The sequence below is a fragment of the Leuresthes tenuis genome, unplaced genomic scaffold (genome assembly GCF_036924035.1).
Source record: "Leuresthes tenuis unplaced genomic scaffold, fLeuTen1.0.hap1 SCAF_23, whole genome shotgun sequence".
Classification (NCBI taxonomy): Eukaryota; Metazoa; Chordata; class Actinopteri; order Atheriniformes; family Atherinopsidae; genus Leuresthes; species Leuresthes tenuis.
Genome location: NW_027325377.1, coordinates 54110 through 70753, shown reverse-complemented (window position 1 = coordinate 70753; position 16644 = coordinate 54110). Strand labels below are relative to the sequence as shown.

General features: G+C 42.5%; 1 long non-coding RNA gene across 1 annotated transcript; it reads right to left on the bottom strand.

The window, feature by feature from the left end:
* Positions 1-424: 424 nt before the first annotated feature.
* On the bottom strand, positions 425-4614 carry LOC140282720 (uncharacterized). Its single transcript, XR_011909945.1, has 3 exons — positions 4419-4614; positions 4222-4344; positions 425-501 (listed from the first exon to the last, which is right to left on the bottom strand). It is a non-coding gene; the product is annotated as an uncharacterized lncRNA (long non-coding RNA).
* Positions 4615-16644: the final 12030 nt, after the last annotated feature.

Below are 16644 nucleotides of genomic sequence, written 5' to 3'. Positions count from 1 at the left end.
GGATGATCTGTTCTCTGATCAGTCATCAAGTATTCAGATAGATCACCTCAGATGGGTTTTATGAGTGTTTAGATTGAGATTGAGATCAGATTTATTGTCATACATACACACAGAATTTGCCCTCCGCTTTAACCCAGGTTGGCATGTGTTGAACGTGCACACGCACAGGGTCACACACTCATAGAGACAAATGCCATACACTGGAGTGGTGGACAGCCATTCACAGCACAGTGCCTTGCTCAAGGGCACCTCGGCCATGACAAGGACGTGGATTGACACCCCTCCAGCGGTCAGTTTCACCAATCTTTTTCAGTGGCGAGAGTGGGAATCAAAGCGCCAACCTTCCGGTTACTGAACAACCCACTCTAACCACTGAGTCACGCTTTGTCAAACACATGACCGGGTCGAGTGAATGTCCTCACCTGCCTGTCCTCGCTGCAGGACTTCCACATCCACAGAGGCTGAAACTTCCTCTCCTGATTCTTCATCTCTGGCCACGACCTGCAGAGTGAACATCCAGAAGATCCTGTTACAGTTTGGACCCGCAGAATCCTCTACAACCATAACCCAAATCATGAATATCATCTGCAGGAAATCTGCTGTTCAGCTGGTTTCCTCTCAGAGATGAAGCCTCTGATAGTTGTAATTCCTGCCTGAAGTGGACACAAACTGTGAAGCTTTTAGCTTTAATCTTCACTTAGGTGCTCCTGCTGGTTCTGCTGTTGGACTTTACCTCCAGCTGAGAGCCACCTGAACACCTCAGCCATCACACATGGGCTCTTACTCTGGCTGTTTAAACTGAACTGGCCCATGTGCATGTAAGACAGGTGCAGTTCACAGCTGTCGCTCTGTTACAGTTATTCAAATGAGTATATTTGAACATTTTCTGTTAATTTATTTATGTATTTATATGAATGGTTAAATGCACATATGATCATTTATCTGACGTTATCATGTATGTGAGCTATCAGAGCAATCGATTTGCTCCTGTTGCAGCAGTTTTTTTGCACTTTATGTTACCTCAAATTAAGAGAAAACAAACCTTCAGCCTTTCGTGTGACAAAACCTCTTCTCTGGGTAATAGATATAACAAGTAAAAAACAAATAAAATAGCTCAGGACAAAAATAATGCCAAATGAGTCAATTTAAAGATGTATGATAACAAAATTCAATGATTTAAAGCACTCTTCTAATACTGTTTAATCAAACTTTTATAATCATGTCCATTACACTGATTAGATAACTTAATCCATGTAAAGATACTGACTGAAAATGATTCTTCTCCCTTATTCTTCTGAATTTCATTAATGTAAAATCTTTTACTACAGTGGGAAGAGCTGACCTCTGGAGCGGGAAGCAAAGAGGAACCCTCAGATGCATCTGGTCTCTGTCTTGTGTCCTGTTTTGAGTTACGTTTTGTCTTGTTTTCAGGTTTCTTGGTTAATTTCTGGACATGTCTTTTCCCCCCTCACTTAGTTTCACTCAAGTCACCTGTTTTCGTCCACAGCTGCCCTCCATCACCAATCACCTCCCACAGTATTTAGGCTCCTGGTGGCCCTCAGTCACAGTAGAATCCTCACTTCCCATGGACTGAGTCTCGTTTGATCACGCTTTGCCAGGTCAGGTTTTGCCTCACAGTCTCTTGTTTTCAGTTACCCATAGTCTTGTGTTGTTTTATTTCCACAGTTAAGATTTTTGATACCCGGCTCAGCTGCACTTTTTGTAAATAAATCTTCTTCTTCTACTCTTCTACACAGGCACAGATCAGCTGTCGTAACATTTAGTTGTTCAGCCATTAATAACATAAATGTTCATAATTTTTGATGCTGGGTTTTGTTATGACAAATGTTGATAGATGTACTTATATTATTATCTATGATCAAAAATGTATCTTTTTGTTTTTTTTGTGAAGACATGTTCCAAAAAGTGAAATGAACAGAGTAAAGCATATGTTGCCCTTCTGAAATAAATGATTTATTTTGACATTTGCACACATCTCTCACTAGTTCTTTCCAGAGTCTTTGAGATCTTTTGCTTCCTACCTCTGCCAGACTTGTTCTGTACTCTTTGAATTTCTTGATGATACTTCTCACTCCACTTCGTGACACTTGGAAACGATGTGATAACTTTGTCCTTTATCCTTCATATCAATTTCATAGGGGGGATTCATACCAGATGGGGGATTTCTACACCAAACAAGAGAAATTTACACCAACCTTTGCCCACAAAAGCATTTTGGGTAAGTTTTCTCATCCCCTCTTTCCACAGACCTGTGCCATAAATTTATGTAAATGCATTAATAGCTTAGTGCTAACTAAGCTGAACAAACGGACCCTCTCAGGAGAGTATTGGGGAAAACCAGAACAGGACACTTCTGACCCTATCTGGGTCAAAGTAAACAATGGTGACAGTTTGTCCTGACTCTGACTCAAGCCAGAGACAGTCTGCATGGACCTCTCAAAAGGATCTCACCCAGAATCACTTTTTAGCTGCATCTTGAAACTGTATTAAATGTGCTTTATATCTTTGATATGTGATATCACAAGCTGCATTTAAGACCTTTTTCATGATCGTACGTGGAACGATACGGAAGATATTATTATTTTGGAAAATTACTATTCAGCTTATGGAGCCACAGTGCCCCCCCGAGTGGTTCATAGTACTGAATAGTTAAATCCAAAATTAAGTCAACAACTTGCATATGACATGTGACATTTATATGAAATAATGCAACTATTAACCAATAATCAGCTGTTTCTTATTGTATTCTGTGTTTAACACAGGAAAATAACATTGTTTGGTTCATTATTCATACTTCATAACTTTACAGATATCCATCTGAATTTTGAGACTCATAACCGTTATGTTATGTTATGTTATGTTGGTTTTTTTTGTCTTTATATCCTAAGTCTATGCTATATCTTTACCCTTTATATCTTAACAAGTTATGGTGTTTTTAGAATCCTCTGAACAAATGTTTATGAGATGGAAGAATGCAGGAGTTGCTTTGAGGCAAACCTCTCTGCAGGTCGCCTTACAAAATACGCCCAGGCAGACGTCACAACAGTTTCAGGCATACCATTGGCTGAAAGTGTAGCATAGGCCTACGTCATGCCCCACCTCCGCAAATCAAACTCCGGAGAATAGAGATGAAATGAGAAGATGAAGAGCAGAGAGTTTTAAGATTGATGGAATGAGAGTCTGGCGGAGAATCTTTGGAAATGGCAGGAGAGGAAGATGAATGCATTAATAGCTGAGTGGAAGAAGTTTTTGTTCATGCATCATCCCGTCTCCTCTCTATAGCACGTTTTAAACTCTGCTGCTGCAGCTTCCTCACCTATTTTTGATCAGAAAAAGGAGCCAGCGTTCAGCTTGTCAACCTTTTTTGTCAATCTTTTGTGAATTTAAGTTCACCTCATCAGAGTTGGTCAGCAACCAAAACCAACTCCACCCTTGGACAATTTTATCATTATTTGCAGTGAGTTCAGACTCACCACCCGTTCGTCTTCAAGCTACCAGAAGGAACCCAGGAAAGCGACCGGTCCAGTCCCTGAAAGTCAACCACAACGAAGGCCGCGAGACGCGGAACCGAGAGAGATCCAGTTGGACCCGCTGCCTTTACCTGTGGTTCGGAGCTGACCTAACAGTAAGATCTGCCCTGTTCTTACATTTCAGACGGTATGCGGTGGGTGTCGAGAGAATTCACTATTAAAATGATAAATTAACCAAAGTTGTTAGCCTTTAAATTCAAATAGTAACAAAGCTCGACTATTTGAATGATTCCAGTATCTATCCATCCCCTCCCCTTTAGTTCTTTTCAATTCACTGTTTCTTATATAATCATCCATATTCAAAGCATTTCTCCTGTTGTCTTAAGGTTCATGTCTTTGGTCATATCATTTTAATTAATGGTTCATATATATATATATATGAAATCAACCGGTCTTTACGTATTTGAGTCCAACAAAACGAGAATTCACGAGTAGCGACTATATGAGACTCTAATTGATTAATTAAAAACGACTTCATCCTGCAGAGCTGATCTTTCAGCTGCTGAGCAAGAAAGATTGAACCTTATTGATGAAAGCTGCTGTTTTTATAAGTAAACCTCAGAGGAGCTGAAACTGAGTTTGGTTCATGGTTTCATCATTTCTTATCCATTTGTTTTAGAAAGTTGAGCTGAGTGCATCCTCTTCAGGGGCTTCTTACAGGTAAGCTCACCTGCAGGATGTGTCTGTCGAAGGCGCGCAGCTGGTCTGTCCTCGCGATCAGAACCCCATCCTGGGTGACCTGGTACAGGTGGGATGGAGGACTGAGGAGGTAGTGGACGTTGGGATTCACGCCCTGTTGGGAATGGCGTGGTGAGTCACCAGGTGAGCTGGAGGTGATCATACAGGTAGTGCAGCGTGTGGTCTTACATCAGAGAAGTCACGGTCTGACACCTGGACCTGGAGCACCTGGTTCCCAAAGGTGGAGACGATGGAGGCGGGGCTTGAGCTCTGGATAATGAATCCTTTAAAGGTGGTTCTGTTGAAGGCTGGAGGGAACTTGTTCTCAGACAGAACTCTGACCAGAACAGACGCCACGCTGTACTTCAGCCGGTCATCTACCTGGCACACCTGGACAGGAGAGGGACAGTGGAGCGTCTCAGAGGTTTTTTTACAGCAGAAGGAAGGAAACGGGAGGCAACGACTTTACCATGACGCTGAGAGTGAAGTTGGCTGCTGGCCGTTGGTCGTCCACAGTTCTTGTCAGCCTGATCTCACCGGTCCTGTTGTTGATCACAAACCTGCCCTGATCGTCACCTGTGGGGTTAGACACACACACACCTGTCCACACCTGTTCACACTCAGTTTGACCACCTGCGTCCTCACACTGATGATAACCTGAGAGGATGGTGTAGCTGAGAGGAGAGTTGATCCCTCTGTCTCCATCCTCTGCTCTGATTGGACCAGGAGAAAAGTTCAGAACGACATCCTGAAAGAGAAAAAAAACACCTTCAGGTACAACCTCGATCCATGGATACAAAGAGGTAAATACACCTCAGAGGAGTCCAGGTTCTACACGGCTTCCACATCCTGATGTGATGGAAAGGACAGACGTTAACGACAGGGTTAACCCCAACCCAGAGGGCGTATAAAACCTCTGCTGCTCTTTTCTGACCAGACAAAAGGACTTCATAGAACACTAACATCACCAGCTCTGTGAACATCTGACACTGCATCCTCAGGGCATGGAGCAAAGGGAAATACTTCCCACAGGAGAGTGATTCGCGCCATTAAAATGGCATTAAGCTGGCAGTAAATCAGGGCCAAATTAAAACCAGATTGAGCTTCATCACCAGATGAAGACATCCAATATGAACTCTGGAGCTGTTTGTTTCAGACTGTTTCCCACAGAACATGTTCTGACTTCTGAACCAGTCCCTTTGTGAGAAAATGGTATCTTTATTTGGAGAAGAGTTGTTGCAGAGTTTGGATTGATGATGAGTTTATGCTCTGAACTGAATTCTGCAGTGGAGCTCCTAACTTGTAGCAGGTGTTGGCTGCGTGTTTACCTGGTGTCTCTGTGTGATGTTAGCGCTGTAGGTTGGGTTCATGCAGACTGGAACACCTGGAGTCACAGGTGTGCAGGGCAGGAAGTGAGGATACATGTCGTCACCATCCTCAACCTTCACAGTGAGGACAGCAGATGTGTTGAACTTCTCCACAGTGTTTGATTCCTGAGTGGTTCATTGTGGCGGAAACCGAAAGGTCAGATTTAAAACAAAATGTAATCTTTTAATTGCATAAAATCCATGTGAAAGAAGAGCAGATATGACAGATCTGCACTCCAGTCTGAGTTAATTCTGTTTTCTTTCTAGAGTTGAGATAAAACAGAAGTTTTGGAAACCATAAAGTTGATAATCTGGGCTCAGATGTCAGCTTTATGGATCAGTGGAGTTACCTGGGCCCACATGACGAGCTGCAGGCGAGTTCTGCTCTCGTAGTCGAGAGGTTTGTTAAGAACCACATTTCCAGTGTTCGGCAGGTCAATTCTGAAGAACCATGCATCTTCCTGCAGGTACCAGAGAACAGGATGAAGAACATGATGACAGACGGCTCGTACACAGACATATGTGGACATCTTACTGATGACTGATCGATGCTGTAACTGATCACATCTCCATCTGCATCGAATGCCTTCATGGTGAAGATCACAGAGTTCAGTGCTGTTAGCTGCAGAGAGAGGACAGAACCATGAGGATAACCTCAGAAATGGCAGCAGGTGGATCCCAGCAGCTGTGAACACTCAGGTCGACCCTCTTGGACAGTCTGCTGAGTTTGTTACCTCCATGTTTTACCTCACTGATGCTTAGCTGCTGAGACGGTCCCTGCAGGAAGTTTGGTCTGTTGTCGTTTTCATTCAGAATCTCCACCAGGATCCTGTAGTGACTCTGAAACGGGTCAATATCGTTTTTTGATTCTGAAGCGTCACCTGTGTCTACTGCTGATGTTAGTTTCCTGAGAACTTACCTGAATAACGTCTTCTTCATAACAGGTGAGCTCTGCTATCAAAACTGGCCCCAGAACCTGAGGGAAACACACATCTTAATGATTAATCTGATCTCTCACATGTATGGGTGTGTGTTTCCGGGTCTACCTCTCGGTCAAGGACTCTGGACGCAGAGGAGTTTAGTCTGATGGATCGACCCTCTAAATAGAACCAATCTGCGTTCAGTCCAGTCAGACACAGGCGGATGACGTTGGCTCCTGGATCGGCGCTGATGCTGATGTTTGAGATGAACTGACCCATTGGACTGTTCTCTCTCACTGAAGCAAAGATGTCCGAGCCGCTGAGACACAGGCTGGCTGAGGATGAGACAGACAGCTGGCAGCCAGCAGCAATAACTGGTGGTATTGATGATCTTATTGATCACAGAGAACCAGACTCTCTCTTCAATGAAAACAGGAGCTTCAGACTGGGCTCAGCCTGCTGCTCGACCTCCAGTTTCCATCAGTAAGAATGTGACTGAGGGAGGTATGAATGTGAAACCATCTTACCTGTAACGACATGACAGGACACTCTGAGAGCCACCTGCCACAGGAGCAGCCTGCAGAGTCTGAACATCTTCCTGCTCCACCTGATCAATACACAATCAGTTTGATTAGAAGTCTGTAAAAAGCTGGGTGGTTCAAACAGACAAAACTAGAGTTTTCATCTAAAATGTACCGGGGCCTGTACTCTGAAGCAGGATCAGGAGGTAACTTCAGGGTCACCTCTGAATTTTCAGCGTCATGAAGCCAGTTCACTTCTTATCTTATCATCATGGCAACTGATGCTGGAAACTAAGACATGACATATAAAATGTTATATATTATATATATTAATGTGAGCACCTACAGTTTGAGTTAAAGAAACACTGTCGTAGAACCTGTTACCTTCTGGTTTTGCTGAGTGGCACCGGGACCAGAAATTTAGTGGTGTTAGTTGTTATTTATCATAGTGAGTTGGTGTTGATTAGTTTGTATTTGTGTTGGTTTGTCTCCCAGATTATGCTCACATTGTTTCAATTAAATTTAATTCAATTTTATTTATATAGCGCCAAATTACAACAAATGTCATCTCAAGGCACTTCAATAATATAGTCTAATTCGAGCCAATTGGAATTCAATTAATTGCAATCGAAATCCAATTAATTAATGTTAAAATAATCTAATTAATTCATATAGACACCATAACACCATTCAAAGGATACCTGTTGGAACAGGGAAACACAAGTTAATGACAACAATAATGTCACATGGACATAAAATCATTTGAGAAATTAAAAAGGGGGAAAAGAGAGCAAAGTGAGGAAAGGTGTGACAGATGAGCTCCCCCAGCAGTCTAAGCCTATAGCAGCAGAACTATGGGATGTTTCAGGCTCACCTGAGCTTTATATGTGAGGAGAAGAATCTTAAATTAAATTAATTTAATAAAAATTATTTTTACTTTATTTACTTAAACAAAGTGAAAAGAATTGGTCCAAGCACAGAACCCTGAGGAACTCCATGACTTACTCTGGTGTGTGAGGAAGATTCTTCATTTCCAAGAACAAACTGGAATCTATCAGATAAATATGCCTTAAACCAGCCTAATGCAGTTCCTTTAATCCCAATAACATGTTCAAGTCTCTGTAACAGAATGCTGTGATCGATCGTATCAAATGCAGCTCTGAGATCCAACAGGACAAGAAACAAGTCCGCTATCAGAGGCTAAGAGGAGATCATTGGTAACTTTCACCAGTGCTGTTTCTGTGCTATGATGCACTCTGAATCCTGACTGAAACTCTTCAAACAGATTATTTCTATGGAAATGATCACAAAGTTGAACTTTAGACAAAAAAGGGAGATTGGATATAGGTCGATAATTAGCCAACACTTCTGAATCAAGAGTAGGTTTTTTAAGTAAAGGTTTAATTACAGCAACCTTAAAAGTCTGAGGTACATATCCTGTCAACAAAGACCGATTGATCAAATCCAATATGGAAGTATTGATTAAGGGGAAAACCTCCTTGAACAGTCTGGTTGGGATTGGGTCTAAAATCGGGTGGGTTTGCCTTGCTCAAGGGCACCTCAGCCGTGAGGAGGGGAACTGCCACCCCTCCAGCTGCCAGTTCGTCCATTTTTGAGCGGTGAGAGTGGGAATCGAACCGCCAACCTTCAGGTTGTTGTCCCTATTGTATCTACATGAACATTAAAGTCACCCACTGCAATGACTTTATCTGTACTCGGCACTAACAGATATATAAAATCTGTTTGATGTCCACACTCTGACTCCACATCCTCTCTTCTAAATCTGAGAATCACAAAAATGTCTAATTATCCATTGTCTTCTTTATTTGTAGGTTTATGAAATGTGATCTAAATATCATATCAGTGAGCATGTTATGGTAAGTCCTTCTTCTTTGTTTAATGTGTTTTTATTTGTATTTTTAGGACTTTAGGAAAAATTATAATGGTAACCTATAAAGAGTTCACAGACAGAATCCTACTAAAGGTCATTGTGTTGAGAGGAAACTGTTGTCCTGAGGTGAAAACATGCAGAGGTCAAAGCAACAACAATCTGAACGTGACCAAACTGAAAAATGAGTCGTAGCACAGCGAGCGGGACGAAACGCTCACAGCTCAGTAACTCTAACTTTGAACTGATACCCAAAAAGCATCACTGATGTTCTGTTTCTAACAGATTAATATGTGCTGAGAATATGAACCTTTATCCATTCCTCAGACATGTTTTTTATCTGACATAAAGGAGAGGAAACATGAAAATAAATCTGTTCCAGGCAGCTTGCTCAGAATGACAGAGATTATGTGGATTTATTTTTATATAAAGGATATTAAATAATTGTTTATCTGGATGATTGTTGTGATTTTCTGCCACAAGAATCCAACTGATTTATGGCTTTGTTTTGTCACTGTGACCAAAAAAACTAACTGATGCTCCCATAATTTATCTCTGGAGGGTCGACCGAAGCTCATACAAGACATCCTGTCATATGTATGTTTCTCTGCTTGACTAAAACACGATCCATGGTTGGAAACGTATCCCTCGGTTGTTGTGTTCATGTGACATGAAGGAATTCTGACTGGAAACAGTTTGTGACGGTTTTTCATACAGCCTGTCACTTAATTTTCAGCATTTGTGGCCAAATAAGCAGCAGAAAGACGTCGTTACACTGAAACAGGTGCTTTCTTTGTGTCTATTTACAGTAGCTGTGGTGCAATCTGTGTTTTTATACACTAATGACTAATCAGCTGTGTCGGCTTCCACGCTTTGCTGAACAGTGGAAATAAAGTTTGTGTGAGTATACAGCTTCACAATAACAGATTTATAACAGAGAACCGTACTCAGGTGATGTTACAGCTTATTGTGTCTCCAGAGCAGCTGTGACATGATGTCACTTAAAGGCTGGCGGACCTCTGTCAGTCTGTACAAGCTTTCTGTTGTGATGCTTTCTGTTCTGATGCTTTCTGTTCTGATGCTTTCTGCTGTGATGCTTTCTGTTCTGATGCTTTCTGTTGTGATGCTTTCTGTTGTGATGCTTTCTGTTGTGATGCTTTCTGCTGTGATGCTTTCTGCTGTGATGCTTTCTGTTCTGATGCTTTCTGCTGTGATGCTTTCTGTTGTGATGCTTTCTGTTGTGATGCTTTCTGTTGTGATGCTTTCTGTTCTGATGCTTTCTGTTCTGATGCTTTCTGTTCTGATGCTTTCTGTTCTGATGCTTTCTGTTCTGATGCTTTCTGTTCTGATGCTTTCTGTTGTGATGCTTTCTGTTGTGATGCTTTCTGTTGTGATGCTTTCTGTTGTGATGCTTTCTGTTGTGATGCTTTCTGTTGTGATGCTTTCTGTTCTGATGCTTTCTGCTGTGATGCTTTCTGTTGTGATGCTTTCTGTTGTGATGCTTTCTGTTGTGATGCTTTCTGTTCTGATGCTTTCTGTTCTGATGCTTTCTGTTGTGATGCTTTCTGTTGTGATGCTTTCTGTTGTGATGCTTTCTGTTGTGATGCTTTCTGTTGTGATGCTTTCTGTTGTGATGCTTTCTGTTGTGATGCTTTCTGTTCTGATGCTTTCTGTTCTGATGCTTTCTGTTCTGATGCTTTCTGTTCTGATGCTTTCTGTTCTGATGCTTTCTGTTCTGATGCTTTCTGTTGCTTACTTTAACGCAGTGGATCCATGAGGCATTTACTGCCCCCTGAATGTTTGAACTGTGATGTGTTCACCTTTTACCGTAGTTCAGGCTGGCTCAGAGGAAGGTGAAGATCCAGCAGCAGGAGCTCAGGCCTTGATCCAGACGTGAGTTTTCCTCCAACTTCAGAATGAACCTGATCCTGCAGCAGCTGTTTCACATTCTTCCATTTAAAGCTAAAAAAAAAGTGTTTAAACAGCTTCAATGAACAGAAATTACTTATTTGCCTCCATGGAAGTGTAGAAACTCTCTAAAAACGACTTCAGCTCAGTGTTTTAATGTCTGAAAAACTTGGTTGTAACAGAAGGACAAATGTTTAAATGCAAACAGCAGCAGCTTTTCCAATGATCTAATTTCACAGTTCTGTGTTGTCTGACTCAGACTGTGGTTTTTGTTCTGGAGCAGCTTGTTTAATTTCTTCAGTACTTGCTCCATTAATGCAGTAAAGCCCTGAGCAAATCAGCTTCCACCAGCAGACACAATGGTTTAAACTGGTGGAGTTTAAACTCTGAACACTCACCTCTTTCTCCTGCTGGCCTACAGATGGCCGGTGTCTCTGATTCTGGTCGAGTTCGGACCTGATTTCAGCGTCATGCTGTCTCAGATTTTATATTTCCATGTTCCAGTAGCAGAGCTTCAGTTTGTAGATCGGCTGTTATGTCCTCAGCCGCCTGACCACGGTGTTAGTGTGTGTTAGTATGTGTTAGTGTGTGTTTGTGTGTGTGTGTGTGTGTGTTAGTGTGTGTTGATGTGTGTGAGCATTAGAGGGCTTATGCAGAATTAATGAACAGGATAAGTAGGCCAACATGCTGCAGGACCTTCGACCAACAGGAGCCTGTTAGTTCCACCTGCTGCTGCTGTGTTCGTTAGCAGCTGCTAATCTGCTGAAGGCTGACTCCTTCACATCTTAATTAAACACAAAGTGAACCCCACTGATTCATCCCTGTTTGAATCTTTCTCACCAAAGACTGAGAGGGTTAATCAGAGTTTAGTTTCAGCTCATGTTAACACATAATTACTATAAATATGTGAAGAAACGAGATGAGATTAACTTTAATGTCCCCCAAAGGAAGTTTGTCTTGGACAACAGTGCTACACTGTATTCACAGTCAGTCACACGGAGTCACAAACATACAGGACGATTAACACAGCTCAGATTATAAACTTCCTCATGTAGAGCAGGCCTGAGCCACACTCCTCCCACAGACTGAATAAATGAAACACCGATAATATAAAGGTCAGTAGATTAAAACAACAAAAAGACAAACACTGAGCTGTTTAAGGACCGGTTGTTTTTCAGCAGTGTTACAGAAGCTGGACTTTAAAACCAGTCCTCCTGTATTTGATGGTCCTGTAGCATCTCTCAGATGGTAATAATTCATATTCTTAGCACAGACCATGCGAAGGGTCAGAATTTAAAACAACACTCTCGTATAAAGATGGAGGGACTGGTGAGTATCACTGATGATCACTTGGTTTTACTCTGTTCTGGTAATCAGTTTAACTTTCTGCTCTGTAACTTCTTTGCTTCCTGTTTTATTTTGTAGTTTGCCCTCATGTCTATTCTGTTGTTTTTGCTTCCTGTTCACACCTGGTTTTCTGTTACTGAGTGCCACACCTGATCCTTGTTTGTTAGCACCTCCCTCAGTACATATCCTTCAGACTTTACTTTGTTCCATCCCAGATCATCTTATATTGTTCATGGCTGTTGCAGTTGTCCCTGTTGTGGTCAGTTCATCCTTCCTTTGCTCTGTTTCAGTTGACAGAATAGAAGTGCAGTAGAGGGGGGAGGGAAGTACAAGGTAAGTGCTGGGATAGGAGATGCTCTCTTAGAGCTGGGTTTTCAGGAGCTTCTTGAAGATAGACAGGGACGCCCCTGTTCTGGTAGCGCTCGGTAGGTCATTCCACCATCGTGGGACGACACATGAACAGAGTTTGGATTGTCTTAGGCGTGGTGTAGGAGCTGCTAGACGACAATCCTGGGACCAACGGAGGGACCCAGTTGGGACAGAAGCCTTTGCAAGAGCAGGTAGAAGGGAGCCGTTCCGTTTTGTACTTTGTAGGCTAACATCAGTGTCTTGAATTGAACTGGTCACTTATGTCGCTCACAACGTGTCGCCTGCAGTCACTGCACACCAACTTAAAGGACCAAAGCAACCGAAGGGGCGGGGCTTTCAAACAGCAGACATATATAATAATCCATCTATACATCGGTTCCCTCTTTCACCATGGATGGCACTCTGAGCGGTCTTCTTTGTGTTGCATCTGCATATTAACGATGGAAACAGGGGCCATTGCCATCGGTCAATCTGGGTCTAAATAAATTTAGAATAAAAATATGAAAATGTTCTTGCATGAGGCCCAATGTCTTGTTGTGTTAAACAACATCAGGTTGAATACTGATTCTGGTTATGTTTCAGTCCTGGTTCTGTTGGATCTCAGCGCTGCATTTGAGACTGTAGATCACAGAATCCTGTTGCACAGGCTGGAAAACTGGGCTGGACTTTCTGGTCCATAACTGGTTCAGGTCCTATTTAGAAGGCCGGAGTTATTTTGTTACAATTGGCAGCTATGAATCTGAGCAAGTGGCCATGACTTGTGGAGTCCCCCTGGGGTCAATTCTTGGACCTCTTCTGTTTAACTTGTACATGCTTCCTTTGGGTCAGATATTGCAGAACTTTAACATCAATTATCACAGTTATGCAGATGATACACAGCTTTATGTCTCTGTCACCAGATGACTGCAGCCCAGCAGACGCACTGTGTCCGTGTCTGGAGGAAATAAACTCCTGGATGAGAGAATTTTCTACAATTAAATGAAGACAAAACTGAGATCGTTCTGTTTGGTAGCAAAGAGAAGAGGGTCAGCATTGGTAGATATCTTGAGACTCGGGCCCTTACAATCACTGACCAAGTTGGTAACCTTGGAGTGTTGATAGACTCAGATCTGACTTTCAGCAGCCACATCAAAGCTGTCACCAAGGCAGCTTTTTACCAACTCAGAAACATCAGCAGAATTAAAGGTTTTCTCTCCCAAAAAGACCAGGAGAAACTCATCCATGCATTCCTCTCCAAAAAGAGCTGCTGCTAGATTTTAAAGTTTTAAAATCTTTACACTGGCTTCCAGTCAGTCACAGAATAGATTTTAAAGGTCTACTGATGGTTTATAAATCCCAGAATCTGTGATATGTTCAGAGAATATAAACCCAGCAGAGCTCTGAGATCCAAGGCCTCAGGTCAGCTGGTCCAGTCCAGAGTCCAGACTAAACCTGGAGAAGCAGCATTTAGCTGCTATGCTGCAAACAAGTGGAACAAACTGCCAGAGATAGGGTTAGGTTAGATTAACCCAGAGATTAAACTGTCACCAAATGGAGACATTTTTAAATGCAGGTTAAAAACACTTTTCTCATGGGTCTATGTATGAAACATGCAGGATATGCTGCAATGCTTTTATTTTCTGTAAAGCACTTTGAATGGTTTCATGAAATGTGCTTCAAATTGACTTGATTAGATGGCATTTCGTAAGTCAAGCTTGGTAAAGACTGAAGAAGTATATATGTGTGTGTATGTATATAATAATAATACATAATAACAGAATCATATATTATGTTGAATATGTGTGAAAGTTTGCAGGAAAGAGTTTCTCCAAAGTAAGAATCTGTAAGATAAAGTCTGAAGTTTCTGAGAGTGAAAGCATATCTAATGTGATGTTTTATCTTTTAAAATCTTGTGTGACTTTGACTCTCATCCCAGGTCAGTTCAGTCTGATTATGAGGTGAAGGTAATGTCCACGAGCCGTGAAGCCTTTGGAGGGAACGATGAAGGTGAGTGGTTTCAGCTAAGCTGCAGCAGTTCATATTGGGTTATATGACAGTTGGTTTAACATTTTATATTTCCTTCAGTTTTCATTTGAACCATCACCTCTGTAAGCAGCTAGTTTTCCTTCTCATGAACTCTGTGTGGCGTCACTCTGAAAAATAACCTCTTCATCATCGTAATGTGCTCAGTTTGATTTGTACAGGATGATCTGTGTTAGAGATACTCTGTGGTCCAGCAGGTGACTCAGCGAGGTGGATCATGGTAATCATCAGAGTGGAAACGACCTGTTGAACACAGTCAGGTGTGAATCCTGCGATAAAAACACTGACTGTCTCCATCTGCTCATCCTCACATTTAAAATCTCCTTTTAAACCCACCAGCCTCCTCTTCCTCACCCTCCTTTTTCCATCTTCGGCCTGTCGGTGTTATTTAAAGGTTAATTTGTCCAACTGACCTTTTGTGTCTCGGCTCAGTCTTTGTTCTGCTGCTGTGACCTTTGCCTGACTCTCAGGATGAAGTCTCACTGACCTGAGATCTGTTTCTGATCCGCCTCTTCAATTAAAAGCTCACCGACCTGGACAGAAGTCTCAGATTTGAATGTTCCTCCTGCAGAAATGTGGAAAAGGGTTAGTCTGTGGCTGAAATGGTGAGATTACACGCAAGAACATGACGCTCCGTCCCAGTTTCTGTAATGAAAGGCTGAGAAAGTGAAGTGGCTTTATTTACACAGAGGCTGTTCCAGGTTCAGCAGAAACAAGTTATTCTTTATTTCCAAGTTATTCTTCTGCTGCTCATACAGCAGCAGGTGAAATTAATGTTTCTGTGAGGGTTTTATCTTTCTGTATCTTTGGATCCAGACCCTAGGAGCCATAAACAGTTCAGTGTTTAGGATATGTAAGAGTACAACTGTCCTTCAACTGACTTTGAATAGTGAACACATAAATGTAGTATTGACCATAAACACACCAAATCAAGTTTATTTGTATAGCCCTGTACAATGCCCAAAAGGTACCCACAGTGCTTTACATGCAAGTCATGGGGCATGGGGCCTTCCTGTGTGGAGTCTGCAGGTTCTCCCTGTATGTGTGGGTTCTCTCCGGCTTCCTCCCACTGTCCAAAAACATGCATGTTAGGGTTAGATTAATTGGTGACTCTAAAACTGTCCTTAGGAGTGAGTGTGGTTGTTTGTCTCTGTGTGGCCCTGTGATGGACTGGCGACCCGTCCAGGGTGTACCCCACCTCTCGCCCGATGACTGCTGGGATAGGCGACCGACAGACTTAAGCAGTTATAGAAAAAGGATGGAGAGCCGCTCCTTCCAAAGTGGGATGGATGCCGTCTCTCCTCATCAGACCAGGTTTTCTCCAGAAAGATTGCCAATTATCCATGTAGCCCACGTTGTTTGCTGGACACCATCTAGACAACCAGCGATTGAATGAGGACATGCGGCTAAACATGTCATCACTGGTCAGATTTGGCAGGGGTCCAGAGAAAGCTACGGAGTCCGACATTGTTTTGGCAAAATTACACACCGATGCAACGTTAATTTTAGTGACCTCCGATTGGCGTAACCGGGTGTCATTACCGCCGACGTGAATAACTATTTTACCGTATTTACGTTTATCCTTAGCCAGCAGTTTTAAATAGGATTCTATGTCGCCCGCTCTGGCCCCTGGAATGCATTTGACTGGTCGCTGGTGTCTCTAATGCCACGTTTCTGACTATAGAGCTGCCAATTACCAGGGTTTTGTCCTCAGCGGGTGTGTCGCTGAGTGGGGGAAATCCATTTGAAACGTGGACAGGTTGATGGTGAACCATGGGCTTGACTTTAGGACTATGACTCCTCTTCCTGATCATAACCCAGATAGCCGGGGGTCCGGGCTGCTTTGGTTCTGCTAAGGGGCGGCTAGATACACTAGTTGGCTCCGCACTGACTAAAGGGGCCTGGCTCGCTATCGGGTGGTTTTCAACAGTGCAGAGCCGAGCTTCCAATTCAGATAACCATGCCTCCAAAACTACAAAAAGACTACATTTGTTACATGAACCATTACCACTAAAGGAGGCAGAGGAGTAACTAAACATCTGACACATGGAGCAGGTGAAAGCAGGAGATGGA